Source organism: Sitophilus oryzae, unplaced genomic scaffold, assembly GCF_002938485.1.
Source record: "Sitophilus oryzae breed Bouriz unplaced genomic scaffold, Soryzae_2.0 scaffold_1307_pilon_pilon, whole genome shotgun sequence".
Lineage (NCBI taxonomy): Eukaryota > Metazoa > Arthropoda > Insecta > Coleoptera > Curculionidae > Sitophilus > Sitophilus oryzae.
This window is the reverse complement of record NW_022145957.1, coordinates 3,426,372-3,452,212: the sequence shown is the minus strand read 5'-3', so window position 1 is coordinate 3,452,212 and position 25,841 is coordinate 3,426,372. Positions and strand designations below refer to the sequence as shown.

General features: G+C 34.1%; 1 protein-coding gene across 3 annotated transcripts in view; it reads right to left on the bottom strand.

Annotated features, from left to right (window-relative positions):
- LOC115874952 (contactin-associated protein-like 5) overlaps window positions 1-24,498 on the bottom strand; it is a 166,932-nt gene extending 142,434 nt beyond the window's left edge. For all 3 annotated transcript variants that reach the window (XM_030890260.1, XM_030890261.1, XM_030890262.1), the window contains exon 1: window positions 24,266-24,498. The gene's annotated coding sequence lies outside the window, so the exon portion shown is untranslated. The remainder of the gene's footprint in view (window positions 1-24,265) is intronic.
- Between the last annotated feature and the right edge of the window lie 1,343 nt (window positions 24,499-25,841).

The window sequence follows — 25,841 nt, the reverse complement described above, 5'->3', positions numbered from 1 at the left end:
TGTTCTTGGTGCTCAAGACTTTGAGGGCGATTTTAATTTTAAAAATAATGATTTATTTTCGATTGATGATTTAACGACTAGACAGCAGAACACGGCTGAAACAATTATTCGATCTTTTGAAGTAATTGATAGCGAACATCGTCTTGGAAGGACGAATAAAATAGAATTAACTATAGAAACGGGAGACGCAAAGCCTTTTAAGAAAAGACCTTATTTATTATCACCGTATATGCATAAAATTTTGAACGATGAGTTGGACGACATGCTCAAATTGGGTGTTATTGAACCTTCTTCTAGTCCTTGGTCTTCTCCAGTTCTTTTAGTTAAGAAAAAAACTGGCGAGTATCGGTTTTGTTTCGATGGACGTCCACTCAACGAGGTGACTAAGCATGACAGTTATCCTCTACCCCGTATCGATAGGATTCTAAATATGTTGCGTGATGCAAAATTTATTTCTTCAATAGATCTCAGGAAATCTTTCTGGCAAATTCCACTCCATCCTTCGTCTAGAGAAAAGACAGCGTTCAGTGTGATAGGACGTGGATTATTTCAGTTTGTAACCATGCCTTTTGGTCTTTGTAATGCTGCTCAGACACAACAACGTTTGATAGATTCAATTTTTGGTCCACAATATGAACCAAATATTTTTTGTTATTTAGATGATATTATAGTTTGTTCTGCTACTTTTGAAGAACATATAAGCTGTTGTCCGTTGTCAGAGATAAGCTTAAAGAAGCTAACCTTACTATAAATACCAAAAAGTGTGAGTTCTTTAAAACATCTCTTAAATTTCTTGGATATGTAGTTGGTGGTAACTCTTTACGCACCGATCCAGATAAAATTTCGGCTATGATTAATTATCCTCGTCCAACCACCACAACTGAAGTCAAACGCTTCATTGGTCTTTGCTCTTGGTACAGACGTTTCATTAAAGATTTTTCTACGTTAGTTTCGCCGATTAATGATTTATTAAAGGGCAAAAAGAAGAAGAGAGAGTCTATCTCTTGGTCTTCTGAAGCCGAATCTTCTTTTATTAAGATTAAGGAAGCTTTAGTTTCTTCACCTGTCTTGTCACAACCAGACTTTTCGCAGCCTTTTACAATCCAATGTGATGCTTCGAATACAGGACTTGGAGGTGTCCTTACACAAGTCTTAGACGGAGAGGAAAAAGTTATAGCTTATGCTAGTCGTTCATTGTCTAGAGCGGAACGTAACTATTCTGTTACGGAACGCGAATGTCTTGCGGTCATTTTTTCGATCGAGAAATTTCGTCCTTATGTCGAAGGTACTAAGTTTACCGTTATTACTGACCATTATTCTCTACTTTGGCTTAGTAATTTGAAAAACCCTACAGGGAGATTGGCTCGTTGGTCGCTTAGGTTGCGACAAAATTCTTTCGATTTAGTCCATCGTAAAGGGGCGGATCATGTTGTTCCAGACGCATTGAGTCGCATGTTTGAGGAATCAGTTCCACCAGAAATATCCACCCTTGGAGTTGATATTGATAGGATCGACCCTTGGTATGCGAACTTGCGCGAACAGGTTCGTGCATCACCGGATCGGTACCCTCAGTGGAAGCTCGAGAGTGAGATGCTGTACAAGTTTGTCCCTTGTTACTTACCTGTTAAAACTAACATTCTGGAATGGAAAATTTTAGTTCCTAAGCCTCAAACGTATGATATCATTCGCTCTTGTCATGACCCTTCTACTTCAGCTCATCTTGGCTTCTATAAAACTTTATCTCGCATTCGGGAGTTATATTACTGGCCTAAAATGCGCCATCAAGTACTAAGATATGTTCGTTCATGTAAAGTTTGTGGAGCACAGAAAGCCACAAATGCTGCGAGAATAGGTTTTATGGGGAAAGAGAAAGAAGCAAAATTTCCATGGCAGATTATTGCTGTAGATCTTGTAGGACCTCTACCGCGTTCTAAGAAAGGGTTTACATGGTTATTAGTAGTTGGAGATTGGTTTTCCAAATATACGCTAGTACATCCTCTACGTACGGCTACAGCCAAGAATATTAGTAACTTTATAGAGAATAATGTGTTTTTAGTCTATGGTGTACCTCAGTATGTGATTTGCGATAACGCACCGAATTTGAGTGGTAGAGTCTTGCGTGATTTGTGTTCTCAATATCGAGTCCAGAAGATTCTGTTCAACGCTGTGTATTCGCCTCAGTGCAATTTTGTAGAGCGCAGTAATCGAACGGTTTCTACGGCAATTCGTTGTTACATTGATGAACATCAAAATTGGGATGCAGAGTTACCTAAAATTCAGTTTGCGATTAACACCAGTCGTCACGAAATCACAAAGGTTACACCTTCTTTTTTGAATTTTGGTCGTCATGTACCCGTGTCTGGGGATTATTATGGTTCAGATGCCATGAATAATGTTGATTTTGAGATTTTACCTGGCGATAGAAAGGGTTATGCTGCCGAACTTGGAGGTTTACGCGATTTATTTTTGGATGTTAGGAAAAATATGCATAAGGCTTATCTTCAGTACGCAAATGCATACAATCTCCGAAAGAGAGAGATCTCGTTTAGTATAGGAGATAAGGTATGGCGTCGCAACAAGGTTTTGTCGAATGCAGCTAACAAATTCGCGGCTAAGCTAGCACCCAAGTTTGTTTTATGTACAGTAACTAAGAAACTTTCACGCCTTGTTTATACTTTGTCGAATCCTGATGGATCTACTGCCGGAAATTGGCATGTTAAGGATCTTAAGCCTTACAGTCCCGTAGAAGATGATTCTTCTAGTTCGTCTATGCATTCTGATGCATGAGACTTATGTTTTAGTTTTCCGGCCGTGCGATATATTTGTCTGGATGACATCTATATCGAATATAGTTTTTCTCGTTCTCGAGAGATACATTTGTCTTGACGACATCTGTATCATATTTAGTTTTTTTTGTGGGTCATTCCCATGAGATATATTTGTCTTGGTGACATCTATATTATATTTAGTTTTTGGGTCATTCCCATGGGATATATTTGTCTTGGTGACATCTATATCATATTTAGTTTTTTTGGGTCATTCCCATGAGACATATTTGTCTTGATGACATCTATATCAGATTTAGTTTTTTGGTTTTGACCGTGAGATATATTTGTCTGGATGACATCTATATCATGTTTAGTTTTTTGGTAAATTTTGGCAGTAAAATCCCATACAGCCGGATTTACAGATACTTGGAGATTCTTATTAGCATACATAGAGGGGTGACGATTTCTCTATTGTACTGCAGATTCTCTATTTATTTTTTTTGGTTTTGGGGTGGTTGTTTCGCGAGCAATCATACCATTATTTTGGTTTAGGATAGCTATCAGCAAGATAATTGTAGGTTTAGTGCCAGATGAGTTGTCATGAAGACAACTACATCCTGTATGACTGTTGGGAAATAGTCATACGTTTATTTAGTTTAAGTTTAGCTTAGTTTAGTACTTTAGGTTATGTACAGTAGTTGTACATATTGGAGTTTGGATTGGAGCAATGTCGCTTCGGACATGTTTGTGACTGTAGTCAGTTTTGGGTTGAACCTAGTACTGGTTTGTTGTAACTCTTTGAGTTTGGTTGTCATTTTGACATTTGTCTTGCATGATTTGTTTGTTTTGTGTTGATCTATGGCTATGACCTAGCCTATGGTCATGGTTTGGGCCGTGTGGCTCGTATCCGCTCTACATGGTGGGCGAGTTGAGTGTGCTACTGGTTAGTTGCATACTCAACAGTAAAGAATAGCCATGTACGGGTTCCTCGTGACGGTAAGAGTCCGTCAAATGCCACCGTAGTATGTGATAAGTCTCAGAACATCGAGAGTGTCGGAAATTCTTTCTGTACACCTTATCCACATACTACGTATATGGTATTGCGTGTGTGGTGTTGTATGGGTGATGTTACGTGTGTGGTACTACGTGAATAGTATTACATATGTGGTATTACCTGTACAGCATTACTTCATCGTAATACCTATTTAATAGGTTTTACTTTAGTAAGTAAAACCTATATTTATTCATTTTTTAAAATTGATTCGATTGACATACCTGGTTAGGGTTCCGTCGCCATTTGCTTGACAGGGCGTTGACCTTCCGTCGACCACCCTAGGCGATGCGTATTTTGTTTTTTTCTTTCTTTCTGAGCTAAGGCTCAGAAGGTTTTTAGTTGCATATTTTTGTTTGTGAAATGTACACGAGTCGGCTTATGCGATTGGTACGGCGTAAAACGTGGCCAATGGCATAAATTGAACTCGGCCATTCACATGTAGAATCATTTTGGGATATCGTGTAGATATGCTCTATTTATCCCATTTTAGTTGATGTACACTACAGTGCATCCCCTCGTGCTGACAGATGTAGGGTATTATTTTTCCATATTCATTTCATTTTAACTTTTCTTTACAGTTCTGTCTCTTGGTGATCATTTCTGGTTTATGTTGGTGCAATCTGCTCCGTCTGAGAGAAGGGTTGAATTAGAGCACAGTAAATTTGTCTTTATTTAGGTCTTAGAGTACCTGTTGTTGTAAAACCTATAGCTGCTCTAGTAGTGTATTGTTCTTTCTCTGGCGTAGTTGATCTGACATGAACTAGAATGTTGGTTCCAGCAACTATCACCAAGATTATAAACTTCAAGACGTATCGATACCATGAATGGATCGACGTTCTCTTTAATGATTGTTGAGTCGCGTTGTTTTAGAACAAAGCGTTATTAATTTTGAGTCTGCACCTGTCTAGTCTGAATTATCGATAATTTACACCTATATCGTTTTATAACACCTAACTATAGCAGTATTTTTTAATCTTGCATACCATAATAGCTGATGTACCTCCGTATTATTTTATATTAGCAGAACAATGACTCGAGTATCTCTGTACTTTACGGCGTATCCAGTAACCAGCAGCTTTAGTAATTTTACACCTTTAAATTTTTTAAGATCTCCAGCGTCATGTATTCTGAAATTTACGAAGTAGTTCTCTTCTTTTGACTTTTTTACTATTCCCAGATTTGTGAAAAAGAAAGTGTACCTTACAGGTCCATTTCTTTTCTTTTCGGAGGAGGGCAGTGTAACGTTTTTAGTTCGTTACATGTCTTTGATTATGATATATGATGTCTGGGCACAACCCTGTTATGGTTTGGCACAACCCTGTTATTGCTCTGTGGGAGCGCGCGCTGTCAACATCGCTTCTGTCAATTCTCTGTGATCTAACTTCACTTTTGGTTAGACTGTTTGGCCTGTCAGACGCCATTAGTCCCAGTTTTTTGAGAAATGGTGATTATTTAAATCTTGCTGTGTAATCTGAATCAGCTGCCATTTCGAAGCTACAGGTAAAGCTGAGTTATTTTCCTTTTAGATTCGATATTATTAGTGAATATTTTTAGGGTAGAGTTACGGATGTCCCAACTTGTATTTGTATTTGGCTGGCACGTTGGCGTCCCTTTGCTTTTGTCCTCCAGAATGTCATTTGGAAGAAAGGACAGATTGTTTATTATTTATTGAGCCCTCGGAAGTATTTCGAGGTAGGTTCATTTTGTTTATTAGACGGTGTTTGATTTTAAACAAGAGTTTCGTGTTCTTAGGGTCTTACGGACGGACATTGTCTTACGGACAAGTGTCCAAGGTATGGACTATTTTTCAAGGTCCTAGTAGTGTTCTCTTGTGCCACTATCTTATGGACGGATGTCCCATGGACAAGTGTCCCCAGTAGGATTGATTTGTCTTACACATAGAGTGCCCCAGCGTGGATGTGGCTTGAGCCCCGTGCTGCTTCACCCCCATTTCTAAGCCTGGATCGCCGACAGACAGTACAGAGATGCTAGAGCTACTGTTTGAAGCAGGGTTACATAAAAGAACAGCTAAGTGTATATTTAAGTTCTAGTTTTGCATTTAACATCTAAAATGTTTTCAGTCTTAAACAGTAACGTACATTTTAAACAATAGCGTACAGACTATATTTAGTGGTTAGATTATTAAGGATATTTATGTCGATGCAGTAGTAAAAGGGTGATTTAGATTTTAGATTTCATATATATATAGACATTATTATTACGCTATACTAACAGATGAATAACGAGATAGATTCTAGAATCTACAGGTTGCAACACATCTGATTTAACACCGTATAAATTTAACAATTTAAATAAAGTAATGCTACTTTTCCTATATTTTCTATAACGTTACACGCATTGTATTTTCTTTATAGTCTTTTCATAGAACGTATTTAATATTATTTACATATATAGTTTTACTCAACAAGTAACCACTATAATAATTATATTAATTGTACAATGCTATTTACCATCAGAATTCATCACGAATAAATATAGTCATTAGTTTTAAGTATTATACAACTGTGTTTTCTTTCTCTGTACATGCCTGGCGCCCAATATCCATACATCTTTTGTTTATTATTATTGATTAATTTTCTCTCTAGTGAAATACCTTATCCACGACTGCTCTCCGATGAAAAGCTGCCGTTCGCAGTGGTAGTTGTTTAAAAAACGCTACAACATAATGCGGGGCATTTCATCTCGATGCGATGCGCGCCATGCACCTCGCTATCCGGCGATGCTGAATCAAACATGTACAAATTTATGCGTCAAAACATACTGGAGCCTCGCACCTCGCCACGCACCTAGATGTTCAGCGCGATGCTTCCTAGGAAACAAAATTTTTGTTTTTTGCGAGAAGCGGACGCGGATGCCTGAAACTTTACATTTGATTGGTCGGTTTAGGATCACAATTCGTTGAGCATATGTCGAACTAGAATCGGCTGGAATAAAATGTTCACAATACTAATATTTAATTTATCACCAACAATGTAATAACCTTGATTCTACAGGGTCCGTCGGGCATCTGTAGTTCTAATAATAAAAAAACTTATGAATTTTGTAGTCCAGACATAAAATATGTATTAGGATGTATTTGAGGAAAATATTTGAACTTCCAAAGGGTGGCTCAAAAAAGTGTGAGTGGATCGCGAATATTTTTTTTAAATGGAACACCTATATACGGGGTGGCGCAACTCATTCGCGTCGGTTGATTATACAAAAACGGAAATATGTAGAAACAAAATATTTTATGGGCATATGTGGGAAGACCATGTGCATAATTTAAAATTATTTTGAAATGTACAGGGTATGTCAGAACTAAGATTTACACCAAAATTATATTTTTTCTTATGGAACACCCGATATTTTATTTCTTATTTGGATCCTTGGACACAAAATAAGGCATGTATTATAAGGGTTATCATATATTAATATGTTTACGAGCTTTGGTTTTTGAGATATTTAAATATATTTAAATATGTATGCTACAATGGAATAGATTATCAACACCCTGTACATTACTTTTTAGAATTAATTCTTCTGCTGAGTTTAAAGATAGAGAAATAAACTTTACTGAAAAATTGTATTGCTGCCTTAAATTTATACAGGGGTACCAAAAATTGATGATTTATTTTAAATATTTATTTTACATAAAAACTTTGTTATTTCAAATACGACAACCTATTTTTTTAAATAAATCGAAACAGATTCAAATGCTCTTTCAAACTACATATATTAGGGTGTCCTATACCTATCTAACTGAGATTTTGAATAAAGAGCAATTTTTATTAATTAATAAAATGGCAACAAAGAGAGCTGATGTCGTCATGGCAAGTTTCTAGTGACAGTAGCTATTTTCAACATCGAAATTAGTTTATGGACTTTATTTATTTATAGCAAGTACTTTAATCACTAGTTGATTAAACAAAGTATACCATTAATATTGCAAATTATATTTTATCCTCTCATAGTATATGTCTTTTTAATTTTTTGATTATGTAACGAGTACTTTGTTTACTCACTTGTTTCGTCGAACTGCTTGAAACCATTTTTGCTTTTGATCAAATCGGTGTGAGAAACTATGAAGATGTTGTTTCAGGAGAGTTGAATATCCGGGAAAGTTGAGTTATTGAATGTAATTGCACCCAACAACGCCCTAATTGCGCACTCCTTTATGCGTTAACATTTTTTCGGCGATTTTATTAACATTTGAAATTTTCACAACACAGCACGAGGCCGACGCCTAGTTCGAATTCTTTTTCATTTATTTTTTACTACCCGAAACAGCGTTACGTCACATAAACCTGGTACCTGAGTGTTTTATCTCTTTTTGTCACAATAACTGCACTAACAAAAAACTAAAATATTTATATATTATAACAAAATCACGATTTCAATATTATTCTATGCGATCAACATGACGGCGACATGAAATAAATAGGGATAATTTCTTATTTTTGCCATTGACTCGCTGCGGTAGGAATTTGTTGAAATCAACTGAAATGTGCACCAAGCCTATACTAATTAATAACTACTATTACATAAACTGGTGCTTAATAAAACGGCGATGGTAAATGTTTCAGTATGCCTACGCGCACCTATTTAACAGTGCGTAGGATGCATCCCGGCTACCATTCTGCGGCCAGCATCTTGGCGAGCATCGCATCGAGATGCCTCACTATGTTTGCGCCCTTAGATATTAACGTTGATCTCACTATAGGTATTAGTGAGGGGTTGTTATTTAACTATCTGTTATTTTATAACAATTATTTAGAAATAACATAACGCAACCGTTACTACTTTTAAAAAATAACAGACATAAAATAACGACACGCAGAGATCGACTGTTCGTGAAAGGAAGTAGGCGCTCTGCACCGCCACGAAATTCGATGCTGCTCGAAGCAATTCCAAGAAACAACTAGTATGGATGGAAAACATGTTATTTCGACAACCATCGATACAGGCGGCGAGATATAACGGACAACGGAGTGGGGTATGCGCTAAGGCGCGGCGCGGCGTGTTGGGCTTACAACAGCTTAAAAATAATAGGATATAAAAAAAGCAGTTTTTTTGAAACAGTTGCGAGCATAACGCCTGGCGGTCGATATAATAGGAGTGGGAAAGGAACGCTGCTGCATCGGTCGATTGTCGATGGAGGCTCGCAACGGGTTGGAGAATAACGCATCAGTTGTTTTAGCTAAGTTGTTTTTTAACCTGTTACGAGCATAACAGAGCGGCGGTCGAGATAATCGAAGTGGGAAAGTTACGCTGCTACATCGGTCGATTGTCGATGGAGGTTCGAAACAGGTTGGAGAATAACGCATCAGTTGTTTTACATACATTGTTTTTCAACCTGTTACGAGCATAACGGGCGGAGGTCGAGATATTATGGCGCTGTATGTTTCAGTACTTGGTTATTAAGTTTCAATATTTAGGTATTTATTTATTCTGAAAAAATTTCAGAATAATATTTTAAGATTTTTTAAAAATGTATACAGGGTGTTTTGAAAAATCTGGTCATTGATAATCACGATCCTGCTTAAAGCCCTTGACGTAAAAAGCTGATTTTTGGAAACCGGATTGACTTTAGGGTGTAGAGGTTCGATAAGAAGGGATTTTTCGGAACTCAAATTCTAAGGGGGTGAAACCACCCTCAAATATTAGAATATTTTTTATTTAAAAACTGGTGAGTTTTTCGAAAAAACTCTTAAACACGTATATTTTATTTTGTTGTTTTACATATTTTAAGATTTTTAAAAAAATATATACAGGGTGTTTCATAAAATATGACCATTGAGTAATCATGATTCTGCTTAAACTGCTTGACCTTTAAAGGTGATTTTTGGCAAGCGGATTGACTGTGGGGTGTAGAGATTCGATAAGGAGGGGTTTCTCGAATCTCAAATTCCAAGAGGGTGAAAACGGCCCTCAAATATTACAATATTTGTTATTTAAAAAACTGTTAGTCTTTCGGGAAAACGCTTGGACACGCATAATTTATTTTGTTTTTTACATATTTTGAAATTTTTTTAAAAATCATACAGGGTGTTCCAAAAAATAGAGTAATTAAAAAATGTCTATACCTATGTGGTATAAAAAATATATATATAAATGTCTATACCTATGTTCTGACAAGCAGCGTCCGTTTAGGTTTAACGCAGAAGTGTTTACAAAAAATAACTATTTTATTTTGTAGATTTTTCTTGCAGTGCAGTGGCGAAAAACCCATAAGGATTTTTATGGATAAATTGAGTAATTGATTAACCACGATTCTACTTAAACTGCTCGACGTTTAAAGCTTATTTTTGGCAAATGTAAGAAAATTTTATCCAGTTTGTATGTTAATGGAAGTTCTTGCTTTGCTCTATTATCACCACTACAAATTAATAATTCGACACGAACGAAGTCGCGGGTACACGCTAGTTTAAGTGTAAAAATAATTCGAACTCTAGTGTGTAGTTGGTTTACTTATGAAGGTACTACACATTTTCTTATATTGCAATTTTTTGACCGCAAATGGTAAAATCATAACTAAGAGCTTCTCGCCCGTCGAGTGAGATGCACCCTGTACACTGCTACGCAATTCTGGATCTACGCGGATCGAGGGGCAGGGCGTAGGTAGATCGGAATGTATAGGTATAGACGAGTGGCGGCATTTTGGCTTTTTTATATCGCAATTTGTAAACAGCGCTTATTTGTAAACAACCACTTTTTTTAGAGAGGTATTTTAGATAACAATCGATATTTAGAAATGTTCTGACACCCTGGAAATACTACCATCAACAATGACAACAATGAAGTTGCACATCATTGTTGCAGCTTGCAACTGCGTTAATACGCCTGGCGCTGACCGCCTCATACTCTTTCAGACATTTAGCAATAAAATAAAGAAACCTGTTATTTTTGACTGTTATTTAAAAATAGGTAGATCTGTAGGCATATCTCACTATAGGGATCCGCTACTTTAAATGCACATTACTTACAATAGGTATACAGCGTGGTCCGAACTGTATTCCGGAAACTTTGGCAGCATATTCTGCAGACAAAAATAAGTAAAAAAGTTCGCATAAATGTCCTAAATTACTTTAGTTTCGGAGATACAGGGTGTAGAAGTTTCATTTTTATTTCAATTTTTTTCCAAATAATTTCTGAAGTAAGGTCAATGTTTGGATAAAAATTGGTATCTGGGAGTTTTTTTGACATGAAAAATTTGATTTTGATGTCAATATGACTCCTATTTGTCAGGGGCGCCACCAACATGTGTTTTAACTGTTTTGAAGAGTAATAGGTAACTTTTTGTCCGTACCTGTATAAAACTTAAAACTTAAACGAGTGAAAAAATATATATTTTCTTGACTTTTTACGTAAAAAATGTCTCTTTGTAAAAATAGCTACGAGCAACCGTTCTCAAGATATTTAGAATGGAAATAGTCAATATATGTCATTATTGACAGAAAAATTAAGACGTAATAAAGAAAAAATGGTGATAAAACAGTTTCTGTTGAACTCTTGACACAAAAATATTTCAAATTTATGATTTCGGTCTAATAACTATTTAGTCAATATGTTTAATTTATGTTAATGATGACAGGTATTGAATTTCGATTCCAAATATCTCGAGAACCATTACTCGTAGCGATTTTTACCAAGATACTTTTTTTTCGTAAAAAACGTCATAAATGTATATTTTTTACTCAGTTGTTTTATACAGCTACGGACGAAAAGTTATTACTCTTCAAACCAGTTGAAAAAATATGTAAGTGGCGCCCTCTACAAGTAGGAGTCATATTGACATCAAAATCAAGTTTCTCATGTCAAAAAACTCCCAAACACCAATTGTCATCCAAATATTGTCATTACTTCTGAAATTATTTGGAAAAAATCGAAATAAAAATGAAACTTCTACATTCTGTATCTCCCAAACTATATTTTTATCTGCAGAATATGCTGCTGAAGTTTCCGGAATACAGTTCGGACCACCCTGTATATTTTGGAAGACAATCGTTTGATGTCAAATTTTAAATTAACATCTAGTTGTTACCATTGTACCGTATGATCGAAAAAAAAACGGCGTCCAGTTGGCTGGGAAATGAACATCAATGACATTTCCCATATAAATTTACATATAAAATGACAGCGATTTTCGTTCCATAGCCATCGCTGACGCCGTTTTTTCTCGATCATACGGTATAAGAAGATTGTGAAAGGAGGTAAATACTATTTACCTCCTTTTTTTTCTATATTCATATCTACTTTAAAGACGAAAGCTGAGCCACTGAAGCATCATTTTGGTTACTTGATTAACTTTTCTCGTGACGAATTGGAATTTTTGCGAGTTGGGTGCGCGGCTTATTTTATATTATTTCTAGTTAATTTTCTAATGGTTTTATGCAAAGTGTATAAATCTTAAAAAAAAGATTATGTCAGTTGTTAGAAAAACCGGAATTAAATAAAATTTCGTATTTATATGTACATAAAAAACCAATATAAAGAGTCAAATAAATATGTAGTAGGTGTGGTTAAATTCTTTGTGATATCCAATTAAACGTATTTAATTGTCAATAATTCAAAATGAAGATTTATTAAACTAGTTTATTGTAGATATAATAATAATAGAACAATGTCAGTTAGCACGTCGTAATTTATTTACTGTATATTATTACACCTTATTTTTTAATATCGTTACCGATCAGTTAAATATTATCGAGGTATAATCGTGGGCAAATAAAAGTTAAGATCCCTTTCGATCATCTGATAAGTTCATCAGTAAAGTAATCTCGGGAAAAATATTCCTACAGAAACATAAGTATCGAAGTTTCAGCAGTGACGAATAAGATGAAAATAATATTATTTATAGCCCAGGAAAAGCTGTAGAATGTTTAGGAGGGGGGTTAATCACCGCGACCTTACAGATCTATTGTGTGTTCCCCTTTCTTGAGTTATACGAGTTATAACTCATCATACAGTCTCAGGGCTTTAACAAAAGCCAGTATCTGAGACGGCCCCACAGAGCCAAACCAAACCATCCTGAATAATAATTTATTCCCCCAAAAAATCGTTTTTCCCCTCTTCAAACGTTCTCATCTTTTTCAAAAGTCATACATCGTTCGTTTTTCCACGTAGAAAACTTCGATTTTCCTCGGGATTCGCGTTGAGTTTGCATTGTCTTTCATTAAAACTATTGTTATCTCCTTTTCAGTCCAGGGACAGCAGGTGTTTGACTGAACAGAACGGGAATAGTTTGTCGGTGTTTTTATACACTAAAGGAACATGAAATTCGATTAAAGAGTGTGTAGAGAATCGGTTGATTGTTGAATATTCGTTCTGATCTGTCACATTCAGTCAGTTATTGACGGATTAGAAACATAAATCACATAGCTTATCAAACATACATCGTGGACTTTGATGCTATAGTAGTGCTTGATGATTAGTTTGTCTTTGTATAGTTAATAGTTTCCTAAAATGAAGCACTATATGAACAGGAAATGTTTGAAGGAGGAAAACAATGATGAATCAATCATAAAATATCTTCTTTTATTTAATAATGTTTATATCTTTGTGGCGCACCTGGAATGGGAATCCTTCAGCGGTCTAAGACACTCGAAGAAATTTCTCAGGACTTGACATTGTCATGGGGTTTTTAACAGAAAACTGTCTCATCACTGAACACCCCAGTAGATTGAAGCTAGGAAACAACGACGAATGCAGATTCTGTGGGCAAAATGGGGAAACACTAGAACAACCATTCGTGCCATAAACTTTGGTATGACTAATATCGGAGATGTAGAACTAACCTCTGTAAAACCGTCTCAGATACTGGATTTTGCCAAAGCTCTGAGACTGTATGATGTTATAAATCAAAACTAACTCAACAAAAAAACTTGGGTAATTTATTACTGAATCATAAATCTAGAAAATAAAAAGTTATTTTTTGTTTACTTATGACTCATATTAGATAAAAACGGTTTTATATGTATGTAACTTAATATGAGAATAAATCATCGAGTTATTGAGTTGTAACATTTGGTGAGAGATGGCAACAAAGGCATAGATATTGACCACATATGGTCAGAAATTGTCCCGCGCGCAGGTTCTTGATATCAAAGATTAAATTAAAGAAATTACTGATGAATCATATATTATTGAAATAACTGAGGAAGAACTCAAAGAATTGGAGCATATGAATGAAACTGAAGAAAGAAATAACGATGTAGTAACGGCACCATAGGAGTTGAACCCTGAAAACTATAAACAAATGTCTTACAATAGCATATGATCTTTGAAAATTGAAGATGGAAGTTGGAAAAATTAAATAAGAGGTCTTTTTAGCATTGGTCTCATACATATATTTGTGTGTTTACATTTATTTATGTTCGTACATACATATAGAATATAGCTAGTTAGTAGCTATGTTCGTACATACATATTTTTAGCAATGTTTCATGTATTTATTTATTTAATGTTTACATACCCATATTTGTAGAAATATTCTCCATAATACTTATGTATTTACTATATGGGGTGAGTCTTAAATTAGGCCAATTCTCCATCCTCGACATCAGCTTTACCAAAGTTCATGGCACGAACGGTAGTCGTCTCGGCGCACTCAGTGATAAGGTGTTCTGGTATTTCCCCATTTTCCCCACAGAATCTGCATTTGCCCTTGTTCCTCAGCTTCAGCCTAATGATGTGTTCGTTGGGGACACAGTGTCCTGTTAGAAACCCAGTGACAATTTGAAGATTGTTTCTACTTAAATCAAGGAAAATCTTTAATATTTCTCGGTCGTAAGTTCTGAAGAACTTTTTCGAGTGTCTTACACCGTTGGAGGACTCCCATTCCAGGTTACGGATGGAGTCTTCCAAGTACCTCAGTTCCGCCTTTAGTTAGTTTCCGCTTGGAAAACAGAACTGTTCTGGTCCAGTTAGTGGAGTGTTCGCTCCTTCTCTAGCTAGATCATTTGCTTCTTTTGGCCTCTATCTTTTGGTAACCGAGCACCCAGAGTAGGAGGACTTTATTTTCTTTGCCTAATTTATTCAGCTTCTCTAGGCATTCTTTGATCAAAAAAGCTAGAATTTAGTTACAATAAAAATATAGATATTTATGGGGTTATTCTCTTGAACATGTTATTAGTAGGTATCTTGTATATATCTGTAACCTATATACATGATGACCCATTAATGCGAATTAAGTCCAATATCCTAGTCGTCGAAAATATGAAATTTTTTTTATAAAGATGTTGCATGTTTTATAAAGGGGCATATTCTAAAAATACTTTGTTGTATACAGGGTGTCACAAGAGAGTTATGATAAAGTTTTAAGTTTTTTTTTAAATTGCACCCCTCTTTTTTGCAGATAATTCAGCATAAAATTCTGCATATAGCACACTATTTTTATTTTCTGCGCTAAGCGGTGTTGCCATTCTATTCCTTATTTACTAAAACTTTTGTTAAAAACACTGTATCCGAAAAGGGGTTAAAAAGTGGAGTGAATTTAACTTTATTAATACTTAGCTATAAAACAGCTATGTTTAGCTTCCTAAAAACCAAGGATAACAGAATAAATCCGTGAAGGAAAATTAACATTATCTTATACAGAGTAATGTTTATTTTCAACATCGCATTACGCAATATTTGCTATAACTAATGCAACATGCAACTAAATACAACAACCTGTATATTACTTTTCTTTTAAATTCAGAATTAAAAAGTGAACATTTTTTGCATTTAAAGTGTTCCTTATAAATTTTAAACGGTTTTGAAGATATTTGCAGAATTATAATACATATGGCTCTTCCAATAGTAAATTTTTATCAAAGCCTACCTAATATGATCTTTTTCTGGCATTTTACCGTTGTAACCCCCATATGTCATAATACAGCGAATATCTGCAGTTTGGGTTATTTATTCCAAGTTTCCAAGCAAAGCATTTCAAAATTACTACCAGGCGTATGCCAAAATATAAATAAAGTTCTCAAAAAGATCAGATTAAGATAAGTAGGCAATATAAATACAGAGTTATATTTTATTAAAGCAATATTTAATATTATTAATCCAACAACAAAACACAAATATTTGTAATTCTGATCAAAATATAATAAGAAAAATCATAGTAGTATCATCATACTACAGTAAATATCGAATCCTATGAATGAAACCAAACTAAAAACTTAACAAACAACGCAAACAGCTCGACTGCTTCGACCTGCCGTAAAGTATGCTCGCATGGCTCCGAAGCGTGTGTGACTTTGATGTACCGTGATAGACCCGGACATTCGAAACAGGCATTTTATGAGATAGCAAGCATGTGAAGCACAGCGAGCGTTGCGAGCGCCGCGACCGTTTGCCATAATTTTCGTGTTCGTTCGGCCTGCTCGCGAGCAATGTGGACGCAGCTTTACTGGTCGCAGCGACCAGCGACTGATAGTGACTGAAACACATTGACGACCAGCCAGGGGCAAAAACGGTAGTGCGCGTTGTACCATTTGATTTACATTTTGACTAGCGTGTACCAGCGACTTCGTTCGCGTCGAATTAATCATTTGTAATGGTGATGATAAAGCAAAGCAAGAATTTCCATTAACATACAAACTGGATAAATTTTTCTCACATTTATCTCAGCATAAGAAAAAACAATATGGCGATATTATTATATAACTTGGTAATATTTGAGGGGTAGTTTCATCTCGTTGAAATTTGATTTCGAAAAATCCGTTTGCCAAAAATAAGCTCTTTACCTCAAGCAGTTTAAGCAGAATCGTGGTTAAGTAATTACCCAACTTTTTGGAACACCCTGTATGATTTTTTAAAAAATTTCAAAATATGTAAAAAAACCAAATAAATTATGCTTGTCCGAGCGTTTTCCCGAAAGACTAACCGTTTTTTAAATAACAAATATTGTAATATTTGAGGGGCGTTTTCACCCTCTTGGAATTTGAGATTCGAGAAACCCCTCCTTATCGAACCTCTGCATCCCACAGTCAATCCTTTTGCCGAAAATCAGAACGTCAAGCAGTTTAAGCAGAATCGTGATTACTCAATGGTCAAATTTTATGAAACACCCTGTATAAATTTATAAAAAATCTTAAAATATGTAAAACAACAATATAAAATATACGTGTTTAAGAATTTTTCCGAAAAACTCACCGGTTTTTAAATAAAAATATTTTAATATTTGAGGGATAGTTTCACCCCCTTATTTTTCGAGTTTCGAAAAATCCCTTCTTATCGAACCTCTACACCCTAAAGTCAATCTGTCTTCCAAAAATCAGCTCTTTACGTCAAGCGCTTTAAGCAGGATCATGATTAATCAATTACCAGATTTTTCGAAACACCCTGTATACATTTTTAAAAAATCTTAAAATATGAAAAAAAAAAAATATACGTGTTTAAGCGTTTTTTCGGAAACTTGACCGTTTTTTAAATAAAAAATATTGTAATATTTGAGGGGTGGTTTCACCCTCTTGGAACTGGAATTTCGAAAAATCCCTTCTTATCGAACCTCTATACCCTAGAATCAACCTGTATGCCAAAATTGAGCTTCTTACGTTGAGTGGTTTGAGTAGGATCGTGATTAATCAGTATGTCAGTCACTTAAGGATTTTATATATTAGTATAGATTAATTCGAATTTGTTCAGTTGCATTTGTGGAATTCTATGTTATTAAGAAATACAACTGCACTGACGGGTCATAACATTGAATCAAGCGTTTTGAGCCCTTAGATTCCCTGAAAACAGCATTTATTATTATTTTATATAATTTTGTATCACTAGCCCTCTCGAATTTCATAACGTGTATTATATAGGTATTATTTTATTTTTATATAATTAATTTTGTTTTGTTTAATTATCCGCTTAGAATAATATTGTATTAAAATAAAATAAAATGTTTAAATATTAAAAATAAAGGGAGACGAAAGTGCTAACATATTATTACTCTCACGGTTGTTCACATTAATTTGCATATATACATATAATTTATCACACCGTATAACAGTCTAGCATTATTAGTAATAAATTAAACACCTATAGGAATATAATTTATCAGATATTCTGTAAATATGGTGCTATTTTATCACGTAAATATTAACATATAATAAATTAAGAAAACGTTAAATAAAATAGTGCAGTATAAAAAAATGAATTTTAAAAATTATTTGTGTATACCGGGGATTCTCAAAAGTAGCTCACCTCTATAACCTTTTTATATTTTCAGATAAATAAACGAGGTTTGGTATGTTAGCAATATGACATAAATCATGATTGATTGACGTATTCAATTGTTTCGGTCACTTCCTGTTTGACCGGAAATGACTACAACCTTGGATTTTTAAATTACACCCTCGATATTTTTTTATTTTATTGGATATAAAACGACACTTTAAGTAAAATGGCATATCATAGCTCAACTTTTGACATTCTTGCTTAAACAAATTGTATTTTAAAATGCAATCTAGAGTGCAATGGCTGTGTTAAAAATACTAATTTTTAATCAAGGAATCTTGGAAAAATAGATTTCATCGTCTAATGTTTTTCGTGTCTTTTCCTGGCCAGTTAAAAGATTCCCAAATCGTATTTGAGCATCTTTTAACTAGCCTCTCTTTAACTCTTTATTTGGGACAGGGTGGCTCATTAGCATATTTGGAAAGGACATTTTTTACGAATAGTTTGGTAAGACACACTTGATATTTGGAGTCAAATTATCGTTACATTTACGGCCATTCACAGCACTCTAAATTGATATTTAAAATGCAATTTTTTTATTTAAAAATGTTAAAAGTTGACATACAATATATCATTCTATTCAGAATGTCATTTTCTATCAAATGAAGCAAAAATTACCGAGGACGTCATTTAAAAATCAAAAGTTGTAGTTATTTTCGTGAAACAGGAAGTGACCGAAAAAAGTGGAATGTTTTTTTATCTGAAAAATTAAAAAGTTATAGGGGTGAGCCACTTTTTAAAAACACTCGGTATATCAAATAATACATGCTACATTTTTAGTAAGTTGCTATTATTGTGGTCCCCGTATTTGAATTTATGAACGATAATCCATCCATACATACATATATAAAAGCTTAAAGGTTTTTTTTGTTACATCCATCCCGCCGAAACCGGTTCACCAATCTTGATGATTCTTTTTTTAAATGAAAGGTATATGTGTGTAGATTTGTTATGAAGTATTTTTATATTGTTTAATGGCTATTTCTTTGTGTAAAACGACTAAATACTAAAACATACCTGAAAAACACCTACACACAATACCTCCAGAAATAAATTATTTGTCATTGTCAGTAGTGTGTCAGTTAGATTATATATCAAGTTTTTAGATATTTTAGGGGTCAGTTCATACCGCCTAGCAGAAAAATTCGTTTAAATGACATTAGTGATTAGTGAATTAACTACGTAAAGCGATTTTAGGAAATTCATCCTCTTAGAGTGTAAAATTATGTCGAACAATTTGTTGTATGAAAATTTCTTACTATCTGGTCTAGAAGAATGAAATTCTACAGAAAGAATTAGAAGAGATTTTTGAAATTCATCAACCAAATGGGTAAAGTTAGTAAAAATGTAAATAAACCTACGTGGCCTCTGGATTATACACATAAAAAGTTGCACAAAGGATCATTTAAGACATGAGTTAATTATTTGGACAAAGCAAATTTATGAAATTCATACCCTTAGGGAGTAGAATAGGGAATGAAAGTTTGCTGTACGAAAATGCATTACTATAACATCTAGAAGTATAAAATTTTATACAAGGGTTTATTATAAAAAGTTGCACAAAGGATCATTTAAGACATGAGTTAATTATTTGGACAAAGCGAATTTATGAAATTCATACCCTTAGGGAGTAGAATAGGGAATGAAAGTTTGCTGTACGAAAATGCATTACTATAACATCTAGAAGTATAAAATTTTATACAAGGGTTTATTTAGTGACATCATCAATATGAACGAAAAATTTCTTCTTGAAATCATACTTCTAGGAATAAAAAATAACGTATAAAGAGTGTATTAGTGCTCTTGAAAAATAAAAAAAATCAGGGGAGCAAGAAAAACGACAATTGAAAACTTTATTTGCCAGAGCTATTTATTTTAGTAATACAGTTTATATATGGGATATTATAATCCTATCTATAGAGCGTACATAATAATTTGACTATTTATATTTTTCGAGAGATTTTCTTTTTTCAGATTTTGCAAAATTTCGACTTTGGTTTTAGTCAAAAATAACAAAATCGATTTTTTAAAAGGATATACAGGACGAGTCTTAAATAAGTGCAATTATTTATAGTGGTAGTATATTTTGACCCTAGAAACACGATTATGAGATTTTTCGAGAATTTTTTTTTGGAAAATTTGGTGTTTTTTGAAAAACTTTTTTAGTTTTTAGTTAAAAAGCATAATTTCTTGATAATATGGCAATATAGGCAGTAGAATAAATTTACGAGACAGAAAAACCCGGAAAGCTCCAGCGGTTCTCAAAATTTAAGCAAAAAAATTTTTCTTGTCAAATTTTAAAGTAAAATAACTCGGTTATTTAGGAGTTATTTGAAAAACGGTAAAGAGAAAATATGTTTCTATTATTGAGATCTATCAGCACTGAAAATATTTGCTCTTATTCAAGACTCGGCCATCCAGAAAATCGACAATTGCATCTTTCATATGAAATACGAGTAGCTATAAATATTGTTGCGAGCCGGTGTGGACTCGACCTAACCCCACACCTGACACCAATTGTTACGTTTCTCGTCGGTTCCGTGTGGATAGAAAGTCACAATTTATTTAAACACTATTTATTTAACACTAATGAACAAAAATAATAACGATAAAAGACTTATAGAACTATTTACAAACGATTTATAACTAAGAATTTATTTTGAATTTTAGCGCGTCAACTGTATATTTATAACTGCCCTCTCTAGGCCACTGCCGCCGGCTTTTATACCGACAGGTAAAAGAAATCTAGAATAGTCCAAAGATCGTTAGGCGCATAGAGAAGGTTTTCGAATGTTCTCGTATGTACGAGTCCATTCTAGTGGGTCTCGATTCTTCTCGAACGAATGAATCATTGCGGTGTCTATGCGATGTTAAGGTCATCCGAGGGCGGGCCATATTGTGAGGTTAGGTCGAGTCCACACCGGCTCGCAACAATATGTTAATAACGTAGTGCATTTGTAAGGTTCACTAGCTCTATCAATAAAGAAACAAACAATCATTCAAATCAATGCATGAACGATTCGAGATGTAACGCGAACGTAGTCGCGGGAAAAAGCTAGTATTATTTAGTAGACGCACATATTAAAATTTGTGAAGTAAACAAAGTAGCTTTCAAACTTGGTATTTCCTGTATTATCGCTATATCTTATATTTTTTAGGCTTTTATTACCATGCCATGCGGATGGAGTAATTAAACCTTAAAACTAGTTGCACTTTTAAATCAAAATATATATTAAGAAAGTCTGTCAATTTGGGAATTGTTCAACAAATATTGGTATTGCAGTACCATGTGTCATTTATCTCTAGATATAGAAATAACAGGAACAGAAAAATATTCTAATATAACGAAATTTCAATTAATAAAAGCACCAATATCTAAAATATAAACAAAATAGTACTATAAACTTCTCAAGTGCAAAATTATCTATATATTGTGATAAAAAGTCTATTAAAATAGCAAAAAGTGGCTAATCTGGTTATCTAAAAAATAATTGTAGCATGTTTGATTAGATAACTTATATAACAATTTTTGAGTAACAATTCTTTCCATATATTTTTCACTAATAATTAATGCAATTAAAACAAACTTTAGAATGTTGGTCAAAAAGGAAGAGGAAGATACAAATTGATAAGATAGAAATAAAAAAGCCCAAGCACACCTAATGCCGCGACCGCACATGCTGCATTTGGCGATTCCCCCCTCTAAAGGTACTGTATTTCATTAGAAAACTGCTATTATATAATTCCCTGCGTTTTACCTATTTTTAGAAAAAAATATATACATGGTAAGTTTTCTATGATGTTCTCTAGAGGTATCTCAGAAACTACTGGAACTAGAGAGTCGCTCAAATCGGGAAAGAACAGCAGTTTTGTGAGGTCAAATCTATTATATGCACCTTTCGAATTTTTCAAAAAGTTTATAGATATTTCGAAAAAAAACTTTTTTTTTGTTTCGACTATTTTAAAAATGCTCCCTAATTTCATTATAATCTATTTTAGACAAAAAGTGTTCAGATAAAAGTTGTGGATAATCACATCCTTAAAGGGGCAATGGCCCAGCTACGTCGAAACACCGGTTCCCATTAGAACACCGAAGTTAAGCGACGTAAGGCGATGCTAGTGGATGGACGGGTGACCGGTTCGAAACTTTGCATCGTGCTGTTGTCCAAAAGGGAAAAGTGTAAAATCTATTGATACACACTGCTCATTCACGCCGGTTCAAGGCCGGATGAGATCAGATATCTCGTGAGTAAGAGTTAATTTAGACACTTCCTAAGTCGGTAGGCCATTGACCATGATATGGCCGAGGACCGCGGTTCGGATTCCGCGTAAACAAGTAGGTCGCGTCCAGTTTAGCCATTGCAGCAGAAAGGAGACGTTAACTTGAATCTCAAAAAAAACATCCTTAATGGGACTAGACCATCCTAGACATCGAGTTGGCGAGTCATCAACTCGAGGGAGGAGGGCAATGGTCGCGCCTTCACAACAGGAATTGACCTCAAATCGAAGGAGACAATAGAAAAAGAGAGATATATCATCTAATATAGATTCGGGACAACACCGGTATCAGGTTTAAAGAGAGACTAAATTAAAGAGGTGGAGAAAATTGAGACAGATCCTCCAGTCTCCATCTCACGGGTTCCTCAGCAAGAGACAAACTCCTAGATTGTGAAGGGCGCGGGGGGCCAATCCCAACCGTAGAAGGGTGTATACACTCGTAAGAGGTAGATGTCCACTTCTCGGATAAAGAACATCTATTGTCAAAGGAGGATGGGAAATACCCTGTCCCCCCTACAACAAGAAAATCCCCATGTATGATAGGTTATGGACTGTATGTCTAATTTAATATTTTTGTAACTCAAAAACGAATTCCTATAAATTATTCAAAATAAACAATTTGCTTCATTTTAGGAACTTTTTTTTACATAATTGGGCATGATTTTAGTTTACATGGTATTTCCTATGTTCATGTAGGCAATTCAATACACGGTAGAAAAGATAGAATATTAAATATTTCTTTTAAATAGTATATCTTTACAAAACGGTAGTCTTATAACTGGAAATAAAGAAAAACTTACATTACTCCAAGCAGAAAATTTCGCTCAGTTTCAGGCATACAAAATTATTAAATTTAATTTAGAAAAACATATATAAATTATAAATATACCGGGAGCGTCTCAAAAGTGGCTCACCCCTATTACTTTTTATTTTTTCAGATAGAAAATGGAGATTTGGTATGTTAGTATATGACATAAATTAGGATTGATTGCCGCATTAAATTGTTTTCGGTCACCTCCTGTTTCACCGGAAATGACTACAACTTTAAATTCTTAAATGGCACCCTCAGTATTTTGTTACTTTATTCGATAGAAAATGATACTCTGAACTCCGAATAGAATAACATATCATATGTAACTTTTGACATTTTCGAATATGTTTAATTTGAAATTGCAACATGCGTTTCATAACGACAATTTGACTCGAAATTCCAAGTGTGTGGCACAAAATTATTCGAAAAAAAAATGTTTTTTCCAAATATGGTAATGAGCCACTCTCGTTTCATTTGAAAAAATTGAGATATGATTAAAAATACGATTTGGGCATCTTTTAACCGGCCAGGACAAGACACTAAAACATTAGACGGCCAAATCTATTTTTCGCAGGTTCCTTGATTAAAAATTAGTGTTTTTAATACAACCGTGGCACTCTAGATTGAAATTTAAAATACAATTTTGTTTTAAGCGAAAATGTCAAAAGTTGACATATGATATGCCATTTTCTATGAAATAAAGTAAAAAAATACAGAGGGCAGGGTATCATTTTTTATCAATCGCAATTTTTAACCCAAAAGCCTAATATTTAACACAATTTACAGTTTTTAGGGAGGGGGGGCGGAGTCCCATGGGAAACAGGAAGTGGCCGATGAATTCGCCAATCAATCCTAATTTATGTCATATACTAACATACCAAATCTCGTTTTTTCATCTGAAAAAATAAAAAAGTTATAGGGTTGAGCCACTTTTGAGACGCACCCGGAAATTTATGTGAATTCTTCTCAAAATAATGATACAAGATTAATTTATACATTCCAATATTACGAGCTATGGATTAAATAGTAAGTAATCTTCATTTATTATTTTTATTCATATCAGTATAGTATAATACGTAAAAAATGTAGAAAACCTTTTAAAACTAATATTAAAAAAATATTTTAATCTACCTTGAGTTTTATAATCCGCACAGATACGGTAATAATTAAATATTCGGATAACTACCACTTGTTGCACAACATTCATTCATAACAACACTAAAGTTTGAGATTATTTTAAATCCGTAGGCTCGATAAATCTAGTCAAAGATCAAAGTCACGGGACGCAGCATCTTCGTTCGCCGGAACGCGACGTGAGACTACACTTAGTACTCGCTCGGCTTAGCTTGATTGTCAATAATTACTTAATAATGTTATCTGTTGGGTTCCAAGCCTACAGACTTAAGTGGATTAGGTTCGGAGCAGATAGATATGTGCGCAGCGTCGAGTTGAATCGGTAATTTAATTTATGTAACAGGTTAAATTCTGAAGGAAAGTTTGGTTTTGTTTAAGTCGTAAATTAAACTAATAACAATTTTTCTACATTTCTGGTCCGTTAATTTACTAAAAAAATCCTGGGTATTACCAGAGCTACAAGCTCACAGAAAACTTAAGTCGTTTTTTGATTTAAAGCATTTTAGTGACTTAAGTCATTTGATTTTTAGTCATTTTTCGAAATCGACTTAACACTTAATATTTAAATCTTTTTCACAAAAATTTGTGATATAAATCTTTACTAGCTTTTTCCCGCGACTACGTTCGCGTTACACCTCGAATCGTTCATGCATTGATTTGAATGATTGTTTGTTTCTTTATTGATAGAGCTAGTGAACCTTACAAATGCACTACGTTATTAACAGTTTTATAGCTACTCGTATTTCATATGAAAGTTTGCAATTGTCGATTTTCTGTATATTATATAGGCCGAGTTTTGAATAAGAGCAAATATTTTCAGGGCTGGTAGATCTCGATAATAGAAACATATTTTCTCTTTACCGTTTTTCAAATAACTCCAAAATAACCGAGTTATTTTACTTTAAGAATTAAAAAAAAAATTTTTGCTTAAATTTTGAGAACCACTGGAGCTTTTCGGGTTTTTCTGTCTGGTAAATTTATTCTACTGCCTATGTTGCCATATTATCAAGAAATTATGGTTTTTAACTAAAAACTAAAAAAGTTTTTCAAAACATTCCAAATTTTCCAAAAAAAATTTCGCGAAAAAACTCATAATTGTGTTTCTAATCCTTCTAAAAAATCGATTTTGTTATTTTTGAATAAAACCAAAGTTGAAATTTTGCAAAATCTGAAAAAAGAAAATCTCTCGAAAAATATAAATAGTCAAATGATTATGTACTCTCTATGGATAGGATTATACCGGGCGTTGCATCGTCGAGCGGGACATAGGAAATCCCATGTAAATTTTAATGGGGTCAATTATTGGCTTCCCTAATTATTTTAGAGAGTAATTCTATTTAGGTTTATTGAAGAGCACTAAAACCCACATTCAAAAGAATAACTTTAGATATTTTTGATTAGCCCGTTTACGAGTTATCGCCGATTTCTTTTTAAATATTTCTCCTTTCTTATGGCTCTGTATTTACTTATGAGCACCAGTCAAGGTAAAAGATAACTGTCAAATTAAGTTGTTATTTCAGAAATTTATCTATTTAGTGCTTTATTATTATTATTAAAAACTCATACCTACAAA